Source organism: Dermacentor variabilis, chromosome 8, assembly GCF_050947875.1.
Source record: "Dermacentor variabilis isolate Ectoservices chromosome 8, ASM5094787v1, whole genome shotgun sequence".
Taxonomy (NCBI): domain Eukaryota; kingdom Metazoa; phylum Arthropoda; class Arachnida; order Ixodida; family Ixodidae; genus Dermacentor; species Dermacentor variabilis.
The window spans coordinates 18,273,801-18,294,617 of record NC_134575.1 but is presented as its reverse complement, the minus strand read 5'-3'; the positions used below and the strand labels follow the sequence as shown (position 1 = coordinate 18,294,617).

Genomic DNA, 20,817 nt, shown 5'->3' with positions numbered 1-20,817 from the left:
AACCTACATACCAAACTCATACGCCAAATAATGTTGTTTTGCTTGTCAAATTTTTTAATTATACAGCTTCCAAAATTTGCATACTGGTTTCAGTCGTGTACATAGGAAGCTTCGAGCAATGCAGTTGAAGAGCTTGTATTCCTGAAATATTAGGTAATTAGTTTAGACAGTACTTTAAATGCAAATTGGTAACATCCGTCGCTCACTAGAGCACTACGCTTTCCTCCCGAACAAAAAAAAAAAAAAAAAAAAAGAAAAGCGCCCATGCGGGCGCAGCAGTCTTGTTATAATGAGAACCGCTCTGCCTATTCGCTTGTTTGGGCAAGAAAATTAGCTGCGGGGTCTTGGCGAAGCTCGCTCTTCAGTAATGGCGGCAAAACGTTTGTCAGCAAAACCGCCTCCCTCCACATCATCCGCTCAAAATTATTAACTAAAATAGAAAGAACTCCATTTGAATTGCCACACGCTGCCCGTACGTTCCACCGAAAGTTTACCGCAGAGCATCGTAATTCAAAAAACACAAAAGAGAAAAACAAAGCGGAGCAGACGTCGACGTACATTACTAGCAGACGACGATGACCTCTCATCTGTGCGGCGTTCCGGGGCAGAACAGATGAAACTTAATGACCGCCATGACCTTTTCGCGAAGATGAAGGGCTTTTCCTCTGCCATAAAAAAAAGGGGGGGGGGGGAATAAGCCTAGGAGCGCGCGTTGAACGGAAGGAAGACATATCGAGACAAAACTAAACACGTACGTCTGCAAAAGACGCCGTTCGTTGAACGAAAACTATGGTACGGTATATACGCGTACACATAGGCAACACGGCGGACGGTTCGGCGCCCTCAGCCGCTAGCGGCGGTTCGCCCGTCGCATCTTTCATTACTGCCCTTCCGTTATTTTTCCCGCGCCGCCGAGCAGACGACGCGCGTCTGTTTATTTTTTCTTTTCATGGCGCCATATTGAATCTCCGCCCACACCGGTGCCCGCTGTAATACTTGGTGCGCTTTCAAGGCGCTTTCGAAGGCGCGCGCGTACGCTTCGGCGATGCCCCTAGATGAAAGACAGAGACATAGAAGGTGGGGAGTGAAGGAAGGAAAGGGAGGTGGGAGGGGGGGGCGAGTGTGTACAGATTGAAGATGCCTGATTCGTGCTGGCTATTGACTAAGGAAAGGCTCCGCTCGCTCGCACGCAAGCACACGTATACACACTCACGCAGTGACGCGCTCGGTCGGCAGTGCTTCCCGCCCCTATCGTCTCGTATTCTATTTATCTTCGCAACTGCGCCCGGGGAATCGCTTTGAACGTGCCTCGGCCCCGAATCAAAGAACCGGGGCTGGGATCAATTTCTCGATCGCTCGATGTAACGCCAGTGACGTTTGCAGCGTAAAGACGACGAAAACAAAGTAGGAAGCAGAGAAACCGAAGGAATGCCTTGGGAGAGAAAGCGCGTAAGACGTTAAGCCACGCCACTCGCTTGCCCCCTCCCCCTCCTTCCTCCTCGCGCTCTTCGTTTTTCCTTTTTTCAAGTCGCCATTGCTATCCTTCGAATCTTCGTCTCTCTCTCTCTCTCTCTCTCTCTCTCTCTCTCTTGAAGCTCGCGGATCTATAGCGAAACACTTCAATAAAACAGTGCGCAAGGCATTGTATGGATCACGGTGCGTTCTGAGGTACGCACAGCAATGCGCGGCAGAAAAGAGTGCGGCTTTTCATTTGGCGGGTGTACCAGACGGTAACCTCTTTTGTCTTCTACATTACAGACTGAAGACTGTGATCACTCCACGCGGCACGGTTCCGCAGCGTCGTCTGCTTAGAAATGGAAGAGCAGAAGTGTCTTTTGTCGAAATTGCAGTTCCTTTGTTCTTCAGGACGTAACCTCCATTCTTCTGTCGTTTCTACCGTGCATTACGTTACAGGAACGGACTCGATAGGGCAGGTGCATCCGCGATGTGCTAGACCGATGACGCACGGACTATCTTATGGTGAATTTGGTATTTTTGACGACCCGCGGACGTCGTATAGACAAAGGCGTAGTTTCGTATCGAACGGTTGAGTATAGGCCGCACTTTAGAACTGCGTGATTGAATCGCCCGTACTTTCTAGAAGCTGAATGTCTGATGCTCGAAAAGTAATGTGTTAGACGGGGGAAAACATGATAACAACACACTTAGATCGTGTGTCATTGAAACCATCTGCAACGCAAAAAAAAAAATAATAAGCTGCGAATAATTTCGGTGCATTTGCAGAATGAATGAATGAATGAATGAATGAATGAATGAATGAATGAACAGAGATACAGATAAAGATCTGAGTGCCCGCCCTTCCACTCTGTGAAGAAGGTTGACCAGCGAAGCTGTGTATGTGGGCCCCTTAATGGCGAAGTGCAGCCCCGCCGCAGGTCGGCCCGGCATTGCACTATCTTCGGGATCGGCCCACGTATGGGGATTGCTTAACGCCTGCGTCACCTCCGCCTCGGCTCGGCCCGGCATCGTACTGTCTTCTGGATTTTTTTCGACACACGCGGACACGATAGTGGTGAAAGTAGCCCTCAACAGCTTCGCTGTAACAGACAGACAGACAGACAGACAGACAGACAGACAGACAGACAGACAGACAGACAGACAGACAGACAGACAGACAGACAGACACAGAGATAGATAGATAGATAGATAGATAGATAGATAGATAGATAGATAGATAGATAGATAGATAGATAGATAGATAGATAGATAGATAGATAGATGCCCAAAGACCGGCGTGTAATCCGTCTACTCTGAATGTAACTCCACAGAAACTTAGACACAGGCCATAGCCTGGCTGTAGACGCAAGTCAGTCTACAATATAGCTATAAAAATCCGTTGAGTATTCGACCAGTCCATTTGATGTATAGAGTACAGCCTCGCCGCCGGCTTCAAAAAACAGCGCAGAACAAGCTTTCCTGCGCTTTGCTGATGGTGGTGTTTCGGCAACGCGGGATCGAGCGAGTAAGCTGGCCGGGCGTGGCGGATTTTAGTCGCCCTGTAAGCAGCTTTTGGGGGTTTTCGCTCCGGCTCCCTGTCCCTATGCGCTGATCCCGGCCGAACTGCGCGTCTCGGGAAGGATGTGCAGGCGCTTAAAGCAAACAAACTTGATGGCACCGGCCGCGGATCCCGGGAACAGATGATCAAACGCGACCGCGGTCCCTAGTTGTGCATGCGACTTCGAATCAGCTGGACACGCCCGTCTTTTTTTATATGCTGTGTTGTTAAGGGGAATTCTGCAACGGTTTTCGCATGGCTGTGAAGGATGGCGTGCGACGGCGTGGTCGATATGAAATGTGAATGCAGTGCAGCGCGTGTCTGAGCGCCGAATTTGCCTTGAAACATAACGATCAATGATTATAAAACAAACGTTACCTTGCGTATATCTAATTTGAATAGGCAACAATTTATATACGCGCTTTCTCTTTTAGGGCGCACCTCTTAGGCGCCCGTTCCTGCGGCGAACGTCGGCGTCGTCCCTCGACGTTGTCCCTCGGCGTGCTCGTAACCGAACGAACGAGCACAGCGAAGGATGAAAGAGAAAACTCAGAGCGCTGATGAAAGCCGGTGACAGCGAAGGGAGCTCGAGGAGGAAAGCGGAGCAGGAGGGTATGGCGAAAGCATGGGAATAAATGCGTAGTACCGCGCAAGACGGGCTTTGCGGCTACGATGGCGACGAGATGGCGCCAGAGTAGTGCGCGTCGTCTGTTAACCGATGACGGCGCCGATACCATATATGAAAACAAAGCGCTGCATGAACGGGGGTCTGTCTGCGGCGGCTGCTGTGAATCGCGCCCGCGCGTCACCCACGCGCTGCCTCTCGTGATCTCTCGATTACCGAGGATGTCGCGCCACACTTCGCTCCGTTTGCAGCTTGCCGCACGAGACACACTGTCCGCGCCAGCCAATATATGGCGAAAGGAAAACACTTGTACAGCTGCGCTCAAACTTCGCATTAGGTAGAATCGTAATGGTCGGTGAATTCTTTGAACCCTTAATCCATAATTGTTGTTTGAAATGGGAGAACAGAAGTGTCTTCTGCCGAAGCTGCAGTTCTTCGACAGGTAACCTCCATGCTTCTGTCGTTTCCAACGCGGAGAATGTTAGAATAGACTAATCCACTGACTACATGATTCTAGCTACTAATCCGTAATTCCAGTAGTCGCGATGGAAAGAGCAAGGCCCTGGGCCACCAGACAGACCAGAGCGCGAGAGCTTATGCATTTTGCTTAAAAGATACTGATGGGCTAGTTGGTGAGCCATGATATTGAAGCAACGCTCTTACACCTTACACATACACGCACACATAGAAAGAAGATACACAGGTACATGCGTATGTCCTTTCTATGTGTGCGTGTGCGTGTCAGATTTAACTGCGCTGGGTCAGTATTATGTAGCTTCGCTGTCTTTGATGTATGAGTTGTTAGATTGGCATGCACCTATGAAGGATTTTTTTTATTATAATGTTAGTGTGCAGGAGAGCTTCGCATCGTGAGTGATGTCGGCCAGTCCTCAAAAAATAAATTCACTAATTGTTAATAAAAAAGTTCCAGCAAGCGTACTGTATATCACAACAAACGCAATTTGCGCGACAAGTACTGACCGTTCGTCAAGTCTCCACCACGTGATCTCGCGAACGACAGCGAAGGCTGTCGTCTCAAACGATTTCACGTCTTTTTACCGTCTAGGAAGCTCGCATTATGTTTTATTCGCTCTGGAGAAAATTTCGAAAGCGCAATTAAAGCAAGGACTACGCGAATATCGAAAATCACGAATCTGAATTGAATATTTCTGTTTCGCGTCGGAAGTTATCTCTTCCATTCGAGTATTGCATATTCCATTTCTTCAAATACGCTCATCTACACTGACTACATCGTAGACTGAACTTTATGGCAACTAGTGAATGTAATTACTTCTATCTCCTCGCTCACTTACGAAGTTACAAGTTCACGAGCTTACAATTATACGAGCTCACTTGCAGCTTACCATCGCTCGCATGCTTCCTTGTTAAATGAACTACCAGTAGTATTGAAGGTTGTGAAGTAGGAAGTAATCATTTGCCGCCTTTGCTCACCGTGCTTCGTTTCCTAGAATTTGAAGTATTCGAAACCATCTTTAAGGCCGGCATTCTTCGAACACTCATATTCGATTTCAAAATGTCTTAATTTGACCACCTTCTATAAATATATAACACTTATTATTATTGTTGTTCTTGTACTTTCGTAAAGTTTCATTTCCTATCGTAAATAAGTTCACTAACGAGCGGCATGTCTTGCTTCAATATAGGTATTAGACTCGATTATAAATTTCTGTATTCGAGAACGCTCTTCTCTAGAATGCTTAAGCAACTTTGTAACTTTGATCTCATATTGTAACCTAGGTAAGTTCTCTCGATACACATGATATTTGTTATTTGTGAATGAGCAACAAAGGAGTTATTGAGAACTTGTTTTTTTTTATTTGTTTGGTGACCAATGACTCGAAGAAGTGAGAAAAGTTTTGCTAAGTTTTGCAGTAGATGTGTCATTTATTAAAAATATTGTCTGCCAGAATAAAAAGAAAGTCACCTTTGCACATAGCCAAGCGCTCGCAATTTGTGAACACCAACAAACGAGCCAATGCCTCGCTGAACTATCGTCTCACATTCGCGTTCTGAACTGTTTCTTTATTTAATAAAAAAGAAAAAGAAAGGGTTAACCTGCCGCCTCATTTCAGCGGTGAATCAACGAAGCCTTGGAATGTTTTTTTTTTCTTTTCTCACGCAGAAAACTGAGCTTGAGGCGCCTTCCTGACAGCGCTGCGACGGAGTAGCGTCAGTTGCTTTCCTGGAATCCACGTTCCGTAATTCGATCACTGTCACTGATCCCTGAGGCGCACGAAGCTCAACAGTGGCGCGGCGGTGAGGGATGTACGCGCAAAAGTGGTGTGGCGCACACTTCCAGGAAGGCGATGGACTCCCGGCGCAACGGTCAGGTAAATATACGCCCCGCCGTCTGGAAAGGAGCGCACCGATTGGCGGAGACGCAAAATGTCGTCTGCACGGCCCTTGCGCTGTGTCGTCTGCAAAGTTATTTGCACAGCGTCGGGTTCAGCGCTTATTGCGGAGTGTCGTCTGCGAATTTGCGTCGGATACGAGCACTGCGAATACTCGTGGTCAGCAGCCTTACTTCCACTTGCAGGACAAACGGTGCCAGAGGTCACCTTTGGTTCGCGTCTGCCTAAGATATCCTAAACATACCACTTTCATTATTGTCGTAGTTTGCATTTCACTTCTCGTTGGCGCCCAATATGTTAGTGTAACAGGCCAAGGACTTCGTGCTCAAGGCCAACATTAATTACTCTGTTCCCGCTTGAAACGAAAAAAGGATTCCATTCGGAAACAATTGAACCGACTAAATCAAGTTCCTTCCATACAAAATAGAAAGTGAAATTCTACCGACTGCTGGAAGCAGCATTTATGGCCTCAAACGTTTTACAAAGAAATGAGGTAAAATTGGTAAATTCAGATAAATGAATCGTTACGTTTGGAACTCCACAATTCTGCACCAAAAGCATATATCCCAGTCCCATAAACTGCGACTTATGACAATCAAACGTTGTGAAAATTCCGGCCGCCGAAGTTGCACCATTTTGAATGTCGTCATTTTTCTCTATCTGTCTATGTCAGCAACGTTTCACCTAAATGGCGCTGCTACTCGACTGTGATTCAAATAGCTTATTGGACTCTGCACAGCATTTATTCCATCGGCTTTGATGTTTTCATGCGTGACTGTGCAAGCGAGGATTCTGTCACACGCCGCCGGCGTGTACGAGGACTTCTGGAGGAAGCCGTGCATTATTTAGCAATACTTCCGCATGCTTGCATATAACATACATAGTACGTATAACGTACTATGTATGTATGTACGTCAGGGAAATTATATATGAATGAAGAAACGACATACTGTCGGCAAAGGTAAGCAGCTTACAGCAGTTTTACCTGCCCCAATCTATAGGCTCTATCGTTATGCATGCGTGTGCACGCATAAAGATTTCATTTGCAGGAATGTTTAAGCGCAGACCGACAGCCATGAGCAACCACTGCGACATCGAACATCTGAACATGTCGTTTGCATTAGTTATTTGCGCACTTTGGAGCACTTTACGAAGGGATCACACAAATGCTTGAGGACCTTCCGGATTTGGTCTGGGAAAACGAACGCGCCTACAGGCGCATTATGCAAGCGTGCATTACAGCACGCAGAAGCCAGCACGGTTACACAAGGACGGATTGATACGCATTCCCACGTACGCATCAGCACGGGGCTCAAGCACAAACACACGCCACTCATACACACGCACGCGCACGAACACAAACGTATGCGCACGCTCGGGCGCATACCGGTAAGCGCGTCAACAGAAGGGCGCGCGTTAGCGCATGCGCGCGGGTACGTCACATCTGTCTCTCGAGCCGTCGACGCGCCATCGATTACGTCAGCGCCTGCGAGCCTTTGCGGACCGTTAGAATTCCCAACCTACGCGCGAAGACGCCGTACGGCGTTGAGTCGGCAATATACTTTCCCGAGGCAAATGTATACATACACACGTACATACGAGAACCGCTCTGAAAATACCTCGCCCAACGAAGAAAGCTCGTTCTGCGAGCGAGCGTTAGGCAGCCTTTCGCCAACGTGTGGCACTGGTGCGTCTGTGTTTGTGTGTCCGTCTGTGCGCAGATACTCTGCGTTGCCTTGTAGTTACGTGCAGTATTGTGCGAGCCGGTGCCCGTGTAGACCAATAACGAAGAACGAAGATGGAGTGGAAGACGCGCACAGTTTCTTCCTCTTTTTTTTTCTTGCACAGCGCGCATGGTAGCGCTGACACCGTCTTCTGCTGGGCATCGTGCCAACAGACGACGCCTTGAGGTGCACTGCTTATATCTTCTAGAAGTGCCAGAACTCACTTAGCATGTAACGTTCACGTTAGCAGACGACGATCTCTACAGAAAACGGGATGCTTCCACTGTCAACATATAGGAACAACGTTGGAGCAAGCAGACGATGATTTTAAGTGAGCTGCTTCTATGATACGAGCGGGAAATGCCACACGCATCGAATATCTATAGAAACAACGTGTAACAAACTCACGTTGCTTTGAACCACGATCGCGCGGCGTTAGGTTATTATAGTTTGCCAGTTCTGAAGAACACTATAAAAAATAGTGCTTCTGGCTGGCAGGGAGAAAACTGCTTGCTCGGGTAATTTATGTGCGCTTTAAAAGCACCGCACCGCAGGAACGAGGCGCCATTTCTTTCCGAGCGGTATAAATCGTGTCAGCACACTTCGTAGGTTTTGCGGCGCTGCAAGCTATTTATTGGAATTTGCTATAGCGTTAGTGCACCGCGCCGAATGATTTACGAGCAGCCACTGGAAACGCGGCTCCATGGGTTGTGGTCATTGCAACACGTCTGGTGGCTCGTGCTGCTGCAGAGAGCTCCTATGTGAATAAACGAACCGATATTCTTAACGACAGGCAGGCAAACCGGCATCCGTAGCCCAAACATTTCGTTTGTATAGACCACTTGTTCTGTGCAACGCGTCGTGAGCCAGAGTGTGCAAAGGAAACGTATCCGTCGTCTCCGCCCCCGTGCGCCCGCCGTGTAGATTGTACGTAGTATATATATATATATGCATACATACGTGCTCTTTCTCGACAAAATGGTGCAGTTCTCTCAAAGGAAGCGTCGGTGTGATTCAATCTGGAAGGGGGACTTCACTGTTTACGGTTCACTTTCGCAGCAGACGACGCTGCCGCCTCTTCTGCTATTTAAAACTGAAACGGTCTGCTCCTCATACGCCGCTAGCAGACGGCACTTTCAGCGGAATTTCAGGCACAGAGAGTTATAAAGCTCAAAGCGTCGTCTGCTATGTATATATATATGTGCCGCCTTTTACGCCGTTCTGGTCGTCAGGCACGAGGGAGTGTGTTACAGTTACGTGCTGCAAACGCTACATTGACGTAAACTTAAGAAAGAATTGGTGATAATGTACTGAATTAGGATAGCGATGCCGCGGCGAGTTCAAGTTTCTGACGTGAATGCTGTGCAAAACACGGAAGTGCGGGAATACAGGTGTATGGTTAGCGGAAAGGGTGTGCAAACACAAGCGCTGACTACCAACTAAATCCTATTGGTCAATGAACGTATATATAGTACCACAGAAGGTGAAATGGTTATCGAACACGGTATCACAAACGCGTCGCTACATCGGCAGGTCCGAGAACCCGCAAGAAAAGTTTGAAAATAGATGTCTGTGTTCATGTTTTGTAGACTTTTGCTACGCCCCATCTCACCTCGGCAACAAAGTTCAGGCGTTATCTCCGCATTCTTCTTGAGACTGTACTTTGATATCGAAGGATGAAAGCCTACTCTACGGCGAAACAACTGGAAGAAACATGAAAAAGTACCGCGCGACTGTGTTTTTCGAGTTTTCTTTCAGGCTTGGAAAAAATACAGAGAACTTTTGAGTAGCACGTATTGAGCTGCAGAAAGCCGAGTCGAGAATATTTCAGGGTGTTCTGCAACTGTCTCATTGACACTTTTGCTCTGGATATAATATTCGAGAAGTTGATTAATGAATAAAAACTAGTTATGTAATTAAGCGAAATAAAAAAGAAAACAGTCTGGCTTGCGCCAAGCGACGGAGAACAACATAACCTTGGTTCTGTCCAGCTACGTGGCACTTGCATTTGTTTTATTTGAACACAACTTACGTGGCGCATATATATATATATATATGTATATATATATATAAAATCAGAAGCAGAGGTCTACCTCGGCGCTTTCATTTCAAAAGTACGAGCTAGTGCGCCGACAAAGAAGCTGCAAAGCGATGGCGATGGTTATGTACAGATGAGGAAGATGACATACATAAAATAAATGCTCTCAATACATACGCTTATGAGCACACGATTACTTACAGCGTTAAGATTTGCGATGAGCGTTCTTGTTACGTAGTTACCGTGGTTGCAAACATGGTTTCTGAATTTTAGCAGGATTATGCGTTCATTTCCAAAAAAAAAAAAAGGGACATTTTCGATATGCCACAGTTTTGGCCTAGCGCAAGAAATTCAAATTTATTTAAAACGTGTCCCGCCGTTGCGCTGCTCACCTACCCTCAAAAGGGTATTCGTACGTACCGCACGAACTTGAATAAAGAAATATAAATAAATGCGCCGAGTTAACGATTTTTTTTTCTATACTTACGCTACGAGGCTGTAGAAAAGTTAGCTCCGTTCCCGTCTCATCTGCACCGAGGTTTCCGTGAATATATGTAACTGCAGATGGACTACCAAAAAGGAAAGAAAGGAAGACGTGGCGGCCGTAATTCGTGACAGACGGGGCTGCAGGTTAGGGTATGGAGCAGCCTTCGAAACGGTATCGAGCTCTCTCGTAGAAATTGTGGCTTTCTAAACGCGGCACGGCGACAACGTACGCGCTCGCGTTCACGGTCACTGCGAATCGTTGCGTTTACGACGCGATAACTCGTTGAAAATTACCGATGTGGAAAGTCTCAAAGCCGTTCGAAGCCAGCAGCTACGAAGCTTAGGGAAATCCACGTATGTACAATCTGTCCGCCGTACCCACATTCGCCACGATGGCACAACCCCGACCACTGTAAAGTGATTTGCACCCTTACGGGGTGCTTTCGGTTTATAACCCAAATCCTTGCACCCTTTATACGGGCGTAAAAGAGGAGCTATAGACCGAGCTATAGACAACGCATATTCGCACCACCCGTAGAAACTAGCGTCGCACTTCCCTCTACTAATATTTTGTAAGAGATTAATACTTTATTGAACTAATTTAGTACGAAAATCTACCAATGAGTAATTTTTGTGGGAATCCTGTGTAAGAAGGGCAGCTCAGATTCGTTGTAGCTCTCGCCACGAGTATCCTTTCTCCGCGCTCTCGGAAACGAGTAACGGGCCCGCCCCAGTGCACGCAACTTCCGCGGCTGCCGTGGGCGTAACATCTCAGGACTGCACTCGACAGCTGTTTGTTTTTTCGGTGCAGCAGCAGCGAGGGGGCTGAGGAGGAGGAGGAGGAGGAGGAGGAGGAGGAGAAAACGTTTACCCCGAGCCAAATGCCAACCGCTGCGCGCCGGAGGACGACACGACGGCGGCGAGCCGCGTTATTTTCGCGAGCACTCAACCCTTGCGCTGTGCTCCCCTCCTCCTCTTCCTCCTCCTCCTCCCCCGGCAGCATCTCGTGGGCCATTTGCGCACGGTTGTGTCGACGACCGCGTTCGCGCGCTCATAGGCAGCGCCGCCTATAAAACGCCGACGACCCTTTCGCGGGGCGGTCGTTCACTCGCGCAGGCGTTGATGGCACGAGCAACGTCGTTGCCGGGTTTCCTGCAAACGATTGCGCGAAACTCTGTGGTTCGGATACGTTGCTCTCTGGTCGATGCGCTGAGCGCACATGTCGAGACCGACAGACATATGAATATAGGTAGATTACGGAATAAATAGATGCCACTTGGAGCTTGAAGCCATGGCCTCCTGCACTGCGCGCGCTGGCAGTTGATGCTCGGACGCGCACGCACGCACGCACGCACGCACGCACGCACGCACGCACAAACACACACACACACACACGCACAAACACACACACACACACACACACACACACATATATATATATATATATATATATATATATATATATATATATATATATATATATATATATATATATATATATATATATATATATATATATACACGCGGACGTGTGTGCGTTTGTGGTATGCGCGGTTGTGTTATCTCGTACCATCTTTCCGCGCTGTTACAAGGTATTCTGATATAGACATATAGCGCAATTCAACAGAAAACCCCAGCTGACCAGATTTATTCCACAGTCCTTCGCTGTAGTGTATTAACCCCTGGGCTATATGAGCAGGTAAACACCGCAATAAGTCAGTACATCAATGAATCCATCGATAACCCACGTAGAATTCGCCTTTTATTTGCTGGTTGGGTTGACGTTCCTCTAAATTTCGACGTAATGACGACACGCGGTTAGCTTTGCGACCTTTGCGACGCACCAGATGGCGCGTCTGGGTCAGCGTATGGCTAGGACCGCGGAGATTTAAAAAATAAAAACTAAATAAAAAGGGACCATGTAGATTTTTAAAAAACGGCAAGAAAGAAATCAGGAGGCGAAAATCTGTATGATATCGCGAATAGCAGTGCCTGGCTCTTTGAGGCCGGCACTGGCGGGCCGAGGACAAAGCATGCAGGAGCAAATATTCCAAGCAGGACGAGGAATGTATGCGCTGCAAAGAAAGCGGGCACGACTCGGCACTTCGAAGTGGAATCCACGTTCCAAAAGCGGGGTCGTAAACAACCCGCCGAGAGTCATAAAAAAAAAAAGAAAGCGACGGAAACAGAGACGGTAAATTGAATGCGAACGACGGAAACGAAGAAATACCATGTAGAGACTTACAAAAACGACATGAAAGAAATCGAGAGGAAAAAAATCTATAAAAAATCTATACGATAACCAAAAGTCGGTGCCTTGCTATTTGTCGCCCGAGCTCGCCGCCTGAGGACAGAAAACGTACATAAAGAAAGAACATAAAAAAGGCTGAAGAGAGAGAGAGAGAGAACAGCGAACGATTCGGCACATCTTAATGGAATGTCAAGGTATTCACCCAGCGAGACCTGTAGTTACTGCGTATATCTTCCCGAAACGTTCGGGTTCAAAGAAGATGGAAGGATTAGCTGGTCAGCAGTCGAGACAAGCGAGGGACGTTTAAAGTATTGATCAAAAATAAAGCAAGGCACAAATTGATAGAACCGCAGTCATTGCAAGTCTACGCAACGGTTCAATATACTGATACAAGTATAAAGATGCACGAAACGTATAAAGCTAGAAGAAAATATTTACGCAGGACTCATGGCACTCGCAATAACTAAACTGGGCGTTTGAGAGCGCTATAACAGGGAATTTCCCACTATAAGGCATGCACTAAATTAAAAAGAAAAGGAATTAGGAACTTGTTCACTCCATCTTCCGCAATTTGCCACGTAATTGGTACACAAGAGTTATCCTGGTGGCGGAAGAGAACTCATGACCGAACGGCGTTGTTGCAATGACCGTATATTGTATTCACCTTTCTTCTTTTCTTTTTTAACCAGTTTGACCAACGTTAGCTAGGACACCTTGTACACAACCTATCAAGATTTGCCTAAGTGCATAGACCCTTCTCGCTGTCGTGTACGGAAGGATTTTTTTTTGTCCTTGTTCCCTGCATTTCCTTTGTACGAAATGCAGAAATAAAGATGAATAACAAATCACTAAGTTGTATATTGAATGAAAATTTGGCTGTTCGAATACATCTAGCAAAGCATTTATTAATGCCATTGCATTAAATATAGAAAGACAATGCCGGCGTCCCCAGGCGGTACAAATGAGCGACAAATACACCGGCGAATGGGGTCATCCGAATAACGCACGCATAGAGTGTAAAGAAAGCAATAATCAAACTTTTAACTAAGGTTTAAAAAAAAGGGTTTATTTCTCTCTCTGTCTCTCTCTTTGTCTTTGATTTATGTATTTATTTATTTTTTGCGCCCTGACTTCCCTCTCCATGTCTTCTTCGTACTTTCAGAACAGGGACAGAACATTCTGCTTTAGATGCGCTCTTCGAAGTCCACATTTATGGACTGCACGGATTCGAGTCGAACATTTCGCCACTTGAATACGTCAGGCAAAAAATTCTAGCGCATTCAAATTTTAAAAAGCACTGTAAAGACGCGATGAACACGCACGATAATTGATTCCAAGGAATATACTGCCCTTTCGTCATTGAAAAAAGATTTCCCGATTCGAGTGCAACGGAATGCGAGCGCATTAAGATGCAAGCAACTCCCGGCTCCACCAGCTGACGTGAATTAGCGATAAACGATGCTCACCGTTCATGGCATTGCGCCCCCCCCCCCCCTTCAGAGGTACTTCGCCGAACACGGATCTACGAAGGCTCTTATCGCTAACGTTACTCCAGCGTGCGCTAGGTAAACGTATCTCTAAAAGCGATGCCATTCCAAGCGGGCGGCTCACCCGTATACGCACCCGTATACCCGTATGCTCACCCGTATACCGCATCAACCCGAACTTAATCACAGGCCTTCTTCTCCGCGGGTCTCGCGGTTTTCGAGCGGGGCTTTGCCTCAACATGGATATCTTTTTTTTTTTTTCAGATACGTACAAAACGCCCCCGACACTGTACTCAGGCAACCGCTGAAGCAGTGCGAATGAAAATCGTTGCATTTAAGAGGTAAAGCTTAATTCACGCCGACGGTTCTAGATTCAGGGTTCCCGTTCAGGAATCTTTTTTTTTTTTTTTCGCAGACGTTCTCGGACGTCGGCAAATTTTGGGGGCAAAATGTGCCAAGTTTTCAATTACGCCGTACTAAAAAGAAATTTAAAAAGTAACACATGTTTGAAAACTGAATGTCAAGGTGAGATTTGACAGACGCAGACGCACTCTGGTGATAATGGAATTAACTACGAATAACGTGCCCGAAAGTAACTTAACAACGTTTTGATAGGGCTACCTATTGTAGTGTCGGCCAGCCTGTCTGATGACGCGCTGTAAATTAGGTAAATTTTTATCGTACAAGAACATATATGAAAAATTACAATCTGTACCTAATGCAGTGTTTGAAGCGGACGAATTGGATGCTATAATTAACAGCCTATAAACGTAAACCTATTAGGTTATTTGCGCATGCACTGCAAAAGTGTTACTCACAAATTAGTGCTACATTTCAGGGTGATGTACATACTTACTGCTCTTGTCAGTTTTATTGTTGTTCCTTTTCACATTTCTTACATGTATTATTTGCTGTTCCCCCCGACGCATAATACTGTTATTTGGAGTGCGTGAGCAATATGTAAATAAATAAATAAATAAATAAATAAATAAATAATGTTTCGCCCGCTTCAGACATCGCTATCGCTGGCGCTCACATTAGCACGATATCGGCTTGTATACTGCGCAGATACGGAAGTGTGAATTTGCTGTTTGGCCATTTGGAAAATTTTAGAGACAGAGAGAGAGAGAGAGAGAGAGAGAGAGAGAGAGAGAGAGAGAGAGAGCAAGGACAGGAAAGGCAGGGAGGTCAACCAGAAGAGCACCCGGTTTGCTACCCTGCACTGGGGGTGGGGGAAAGGGGAAGAAAAAGAATAGAACTGCTTAAGAGACCATTTAGAGCGAAAATTTTAGAAATTGTGTTAAACGTTTGAGAAGAACAGCCGAGCATATTAGCTTACCTTCGTAACATAGCTTAAAGAGAGACTAAGAAGAACGATTGTTTGAACTGCATCAGTGAAATACCTTCCCACAATGCCAAGGAAAGGTAACGTTGTCGTCAGAAGAGGCTTAGCAAGCTGGAAAACGCGCAAGACGGTCAGACAGGCGGCGACAACCGCATTGAAGTTACCGCACCAGCCTGGCGTGACGTCATGTATTTCGAGGGCGTCATCTCAGACCTATAGCTAAATTTTTATCTTTAAGAATTGGCTGCATATTGTGCTCTAAAAGATCCAAGAACTGAACTTAGCATGTTTAATGATTTTTTTAACGCCACGATGGGCCCATAAAGAAAGAAAAGCGCTTTGAAATCTATCACGTCACGCTTACGTATCCGCTCTAGGATTACCGCACGATATTCAGAAAACGGAACATTCGTACCTTCGTTTTCGTTATATTCAACCTGTTATCGAAAATAAATAAACTCAAAGTGCTTGAGAAATACTTTCGATAGTAACTGCAGGTGTCAAGTCGTTGATTGATTCATCTGAGTGTGGGCCAACGTGTCGACCGAACGCGCTTTTTAAGGAAGTTCTGATTTGCGATGATACAAGGGCACGTAAGTTAGTGTTGGCATAGTTACCTAAAGCGCAGCAAGAAAAGAATAAAGGAAGCCAACTTGAGCAGACGGGTTTACAGCAGTCCATAAAGTGGCGTCGTCTGCTGCGTCCTCTCCTTCTCTCTCTCTCTCTCTTTCTGATTTCCTAAATGAAGTCTCCGCCACATTTATGGCAACTGTTTTTTATTAGATCGACGGGCAATTTCGCAACATTTCGGGCGATAAAATGCGTCGTCTGGTAGCATATTAAAAAAAATAATAACGCCTTCTGTTATATGTCCAACTTCAACGGAGAGCCAGAAATCTCCTTTGCCTCACCGACCACCGCACGCCCAGTCTCTAAGGCTCCGATGCCATAGTGCGTCTTGCGAGATTGCCGAAATATAACATATACGACGAAAGCGGGGAGGACGTACGTCTTCCCGACTCTCATAAATTAGCGGGTTTCGAAATCCGAATTTACGACACAGTCGAACGCGTGATGGAAGCGGCCGAGGCGTTGTCGGGAAGCGCTCAGGGAGGTACGTAGACTTGGCTGCGTAGTGGAGAACGACGTCGTGTGACGTCACACGTCAAGAGACGCGGGCGTGCTCGCAATTTCTTCGCAATGAGAAAACGCCGGAAGCTGACCCGTTCATATGACGTCACACTCCGGACAATGCACGTGCCCGCGTTACTTAAATACAGAGTTCGTTCAGGCGCCGTGCATTTTTTGTAACGATCCATTTCGTTCTCCGTTCGTTTTGTCCTTGGTTGTAAAGAACCTTTAATTTCATTGAGTGCAACAAAAGTATTGTTGAAGTTCCTGCAGGACAGCAAGCTCGACGAGCGGCTCTAGCGAGGCAACTGTCTCATGTACATAAGCACTCACCCCTTCTCTTATCATCATCATCCATCCCAATACTCTCACTCCCCTTCCCTTTTCCCCAGTGCAGAGTAGCAGACTAGAGCGCACTAGCTCAGGTCGACCTCTCTGTCTTTCCTATCAATAAATTCAATTCAATTATATACCAGTTTTATTAATATGTCTCATGTCTTGGTGTTATTTTTTCACTATCACTTTATATATCAATTCCTTTTATTGCGTGGCCTTATACACACCAATTGCTTTTACTTCTTTTTGTGCTTTCGGTACCTATGGAGAAGACCGCCTCATCACTGCTTCTGGTACCTTTTGGCCTTAGTCGCCATTGTTCCGCAAAACCCAATCAATCGACCGAGTTACATAGCCATTTGTCACCAATTCCGGCAATGTCACGCCACCTCAATCACCGGGATCAGCCTATTGGCACGACAGAAGATAAGAGGAATGGAGAACAAAGTGGGATCTTTACTAAATACCAGCTTTGGTCACTCATGAGTTGCGATACATACGATCGAACAAGAATGGAAAATGAAGTATACCATTACAGAGTACGGACCTTGCATGGTCACTAACTATCAAGTGTAGCAGAAATAATAATAATAATAATAATAATAATAATAATAATAATAATAATAATAATAATAATAATAATAATAATAATAATAATAATAATAATAAAAAGAAGAAGTAAGAGAACAAGAAGGATGTAAATCTAAGAGGATCATTACAAAATACGTGTTCCGCATGGTCGGTCATTGTGAGCTGCAAAACAAGTGATCAAATGAAGTCAAAATAAAATGGTTCGCTACAAAATACAGATTCTCGTCTGTCATTAAGACTGATGATAGGAGGAATGTAAAATGAAATGGATCGTTACAAAATGCGGAGCTCGACTTGCACTATTTATGACAAGAAGAATGCCGAATGAAATGCACTGTTACGAAAGACCCGGTTTATTATTACAGAGTTATAAAATAAGCTTAAGGAAAAGGTTTTAGCTGGATGAGAACTCCGTTTCGCTATTCACGCACTTCTGGAACGCCGCAGCCACCTCGTTACGCAACGACTAAACTTATTTCGACGAGGCTTGAATTTTGCAAGGAACCGCCGAAAAATGGGTACAGTTCTCGAAAAAATTGAAGCACCACCTGTACAACTTCGCGACTCCACACCATAAACAGGTGATCGCTATTTGTAAACTGTATATATTAGACCGCCTAAAACGTCGAAACACAATACATAAAGGTATTCGGTGAAGCCGTTATCTTTCTTTACAAAATTCATATTGCCAAGTTAATCGTACAGATATTTCAGAGCCAAGTGGTTGGATTTTATCCACTTTGGCCGTACTCAGTTATGCAGGTCAAAGCACTGCAATATTCGATTTCATTGCGCAGTTGCGTAGTGGTGAACTTGGTGCGCCACGTTTTTTCGACCACCTTCTAACATAAAATTTAGAGTATCATGCGCATAGAACAACTTCTAGCATAACGTAATCGCGAAGAAGGAAAATCCCACACAGTCTCCCGGAATCTAGCTATGACCTCTCTAGCAATGAAATACGTAGCCGCAGTAACAACAGAACTAATTCTTGAGCTATTTTTCCTTTAAAATAAATGTTCAGTGGCAGCACGTCGCACAACGTGTAGAAAGTTCGTCAATTGAGAGGTTATTTTCTGAATTTTTACGCTTGAAATCAGCGCCGTAATATGTATCAGCATGTTTATTTACCCGTTATTAGCCTCTTGTGATGTTTCGATCAAGAAATACGTTTGGCTGGTTCTGTGAGACAAACATGAACTGCTGCAGCATACGTATATGGTACAAGAGGCCAGTATTGACTATCGGAGGAGAACACGTATTTGTTTTCTCGAGAAAGAGCAAGCTTGGCGGCATAATATGTTTGTTCGGGCTGCATATTTTGTTTTCACTATTATTCGGGTAGAATACATAAGAAAAAGAAAATGCCGGCGGTGTTTCAGATGAAGATATCCACGTTCCAAGCGCTAATAGCGACAGTAGCAACGAATAACTCTAGAAAGAATAGCAACAAAACTTAGTCACCGTTTCCGCGATCCCGCTGGATACTGAAGCTCCCAATTTGTCAATCAAGGATGACGTCATCAAATTTTAGTAAAACTTGTACTAGCTGGAGCTGTGAGAAATACACCCCGTTTCTTAAAGCAGTGGGTCAAGTATTCAAGGGTTCTGATATTTTCGGGAATTTTAGCACTTTTTTGCATGATCACAAAATATGCCCGTCATTGCACAATGCGTCATATACGATACGTGACAATTTGGCTCATAAAATCTCAGCCAAGCGTTTATTTAGAAAAGTGAGGTTTTGTTTAGGAATATTTGGCCTAAGCAAAAGTTTTACTAATTTTTGCTCAAAAAAGTGAAAATTCATGCAGCAAGGGGTTACTTTTTACACACAACATACTTGATCAAAATCTCCTCAATTAATACGGTTTGAAGAATCGCGATATTGTTTTTTATATAAGTCATGGATTTTCGAACGTGATACTTCATATTGTTGAACAATCTCAATTTTCCGCATTTATTGTAAAAAGAATTGATGGCCTAAATAAAAAAATACACTGTTCGTAACAGTCAGTAGATTTTAACGCTCTATTTAGAATTCAACACATTTCATCACGCTAGGTTCAGTACATGTCGAGAGGAACCGTTTCTCTGTTCCCTAGTTTCCTGTTAAAGGTTCCCGAAGTAAGGTTTCTTCTGAAGACACAGATATGGTAAGAGTTCGCCTCTTCAGGATGTCCCAGCTGTCCCAGCCAGATGTCAATCCTGAACTCTTGCTTCCCGGCATTTCTATGCAAGTTGAAGTCCAACAGCACCGTCTCCTTCTTGCTAAATTATTTTTATTTGGGCAAATGTAAGAAAATGCCCACGGGTAATGCGAGAAAACCGAAGATAGTTCATGCACGAGAGGTCTCGAGCGGTAATCTGGCCCGCGGTGCCGGAAACTGCGGTGCAAAAGTTGTTTACTGCCCGCGGGTCTGCGAAAACAATTTTCCACTCCCGTGACTATGAAAGGGCGACCTGTCGGAGCAAAAGTTGTTTATTCCGGTTTTGTCCAGTGACGCACAAAGTGTCGGGCAATGGTGTCTTAATGCACAAATAGATAACAAAAGGGCGATGAGAAATTGGAGGTGGCCTTCTGGATAAATGCACGAAGTCCCTTGGGATACTAATGCTTCCTGCCCTTTCGTTTCCGATTAGTCTGCTACCGCAGCTTACCACAAAATAAACGCGCAAACTAACGCAAAATAATAAAACCCGTTTCGCAAAATGCTCTTGTCACGTGCCTTGACCTCCGGCTGAGAGGCAAACCAGGCCCGGAAAACAATAAACAAAAAGGCCGAGCGCTAGCAGACTACAAGGACCGTATAGCGTGCAGACGGCAATCGTTGGCGTGCAGACGTCCTCCTTATTGGTAGTTGAGTTTTGTCGCCTAGTTCCTGGTTCCAAAAGCCCAGCGCCGTGTTGCCCGCGCTCTGCACTAATGCGTTCCAAGTTTTCTTCGCCACGTGGCTATACCATTGAGATCGGCGTAGATCAACAGACTTGTCGCCGGACAGTGGCTTGGCTAAGTGCCTGTTCCCTAACAGACGACGTAAAGGCGCAAAGTCTTCCGCCACCACCTTTCACGCTGTCTTATAGCTAAGCCGCGCGCAACAACTTTCCTTTCAACAGAGCGTCCCGCTGTTTCTTTATGTTCTTGTTGTTTATTCTTCGCGTATTCTCGTCGGAAGCTCGTACTAAGCCGCGCAACTCATCGAGTCTCGAAGACATTGGAGTCCCTCCATTTCCCTCAGTTAAGCTTGCGGTAAGTAGCGAAACCCGCGAGGTTTCGTCTCTCTATAATTCATGGCAAACCGAGCCTTCCAGACGACCGACGGCGAAAGAAAAAAAAAAAAGCAAAAGCGAGAAACAGCGTCTCCAGAAGACATCTTGGCCCTTAGGTTAAGTTCTAGACTGCAGCGAGACAAAA

The 20,817-nt window shown here is 45.6% G+C and overlaps 1 protein-coding gene and 1 long non-coding RNA gene across 2 annotated transcripts in view; one reads left to right on the top strand and one right to left on the bottom strand.

Moving 5' to 3' along the window:
* Nucleotides 1–5,981, top strand: part of LOC142589745 (uncharacterized) — a 153,561-nt gene extending 147,580 nt beyond the window's left edge. The window contains exon 4 of the long non-coding RNA XR_012829919.1: nt 5,785–5,981. This is a non-coding gene — a long non-coding RNA (uncharacterized LOC142589745). The remainder of the gene's footprint in view (nt 1–5,784) is intronic.
* LOC142589740 (somatostatin receptor type 2-like) overlaps nt 1–20,817 on the bottom strand; it is a 143,681-nt gene that overhangs the window by 25,480 nt on the left and 97,384 nt on the right. The window lies entirely within an intron of this gene.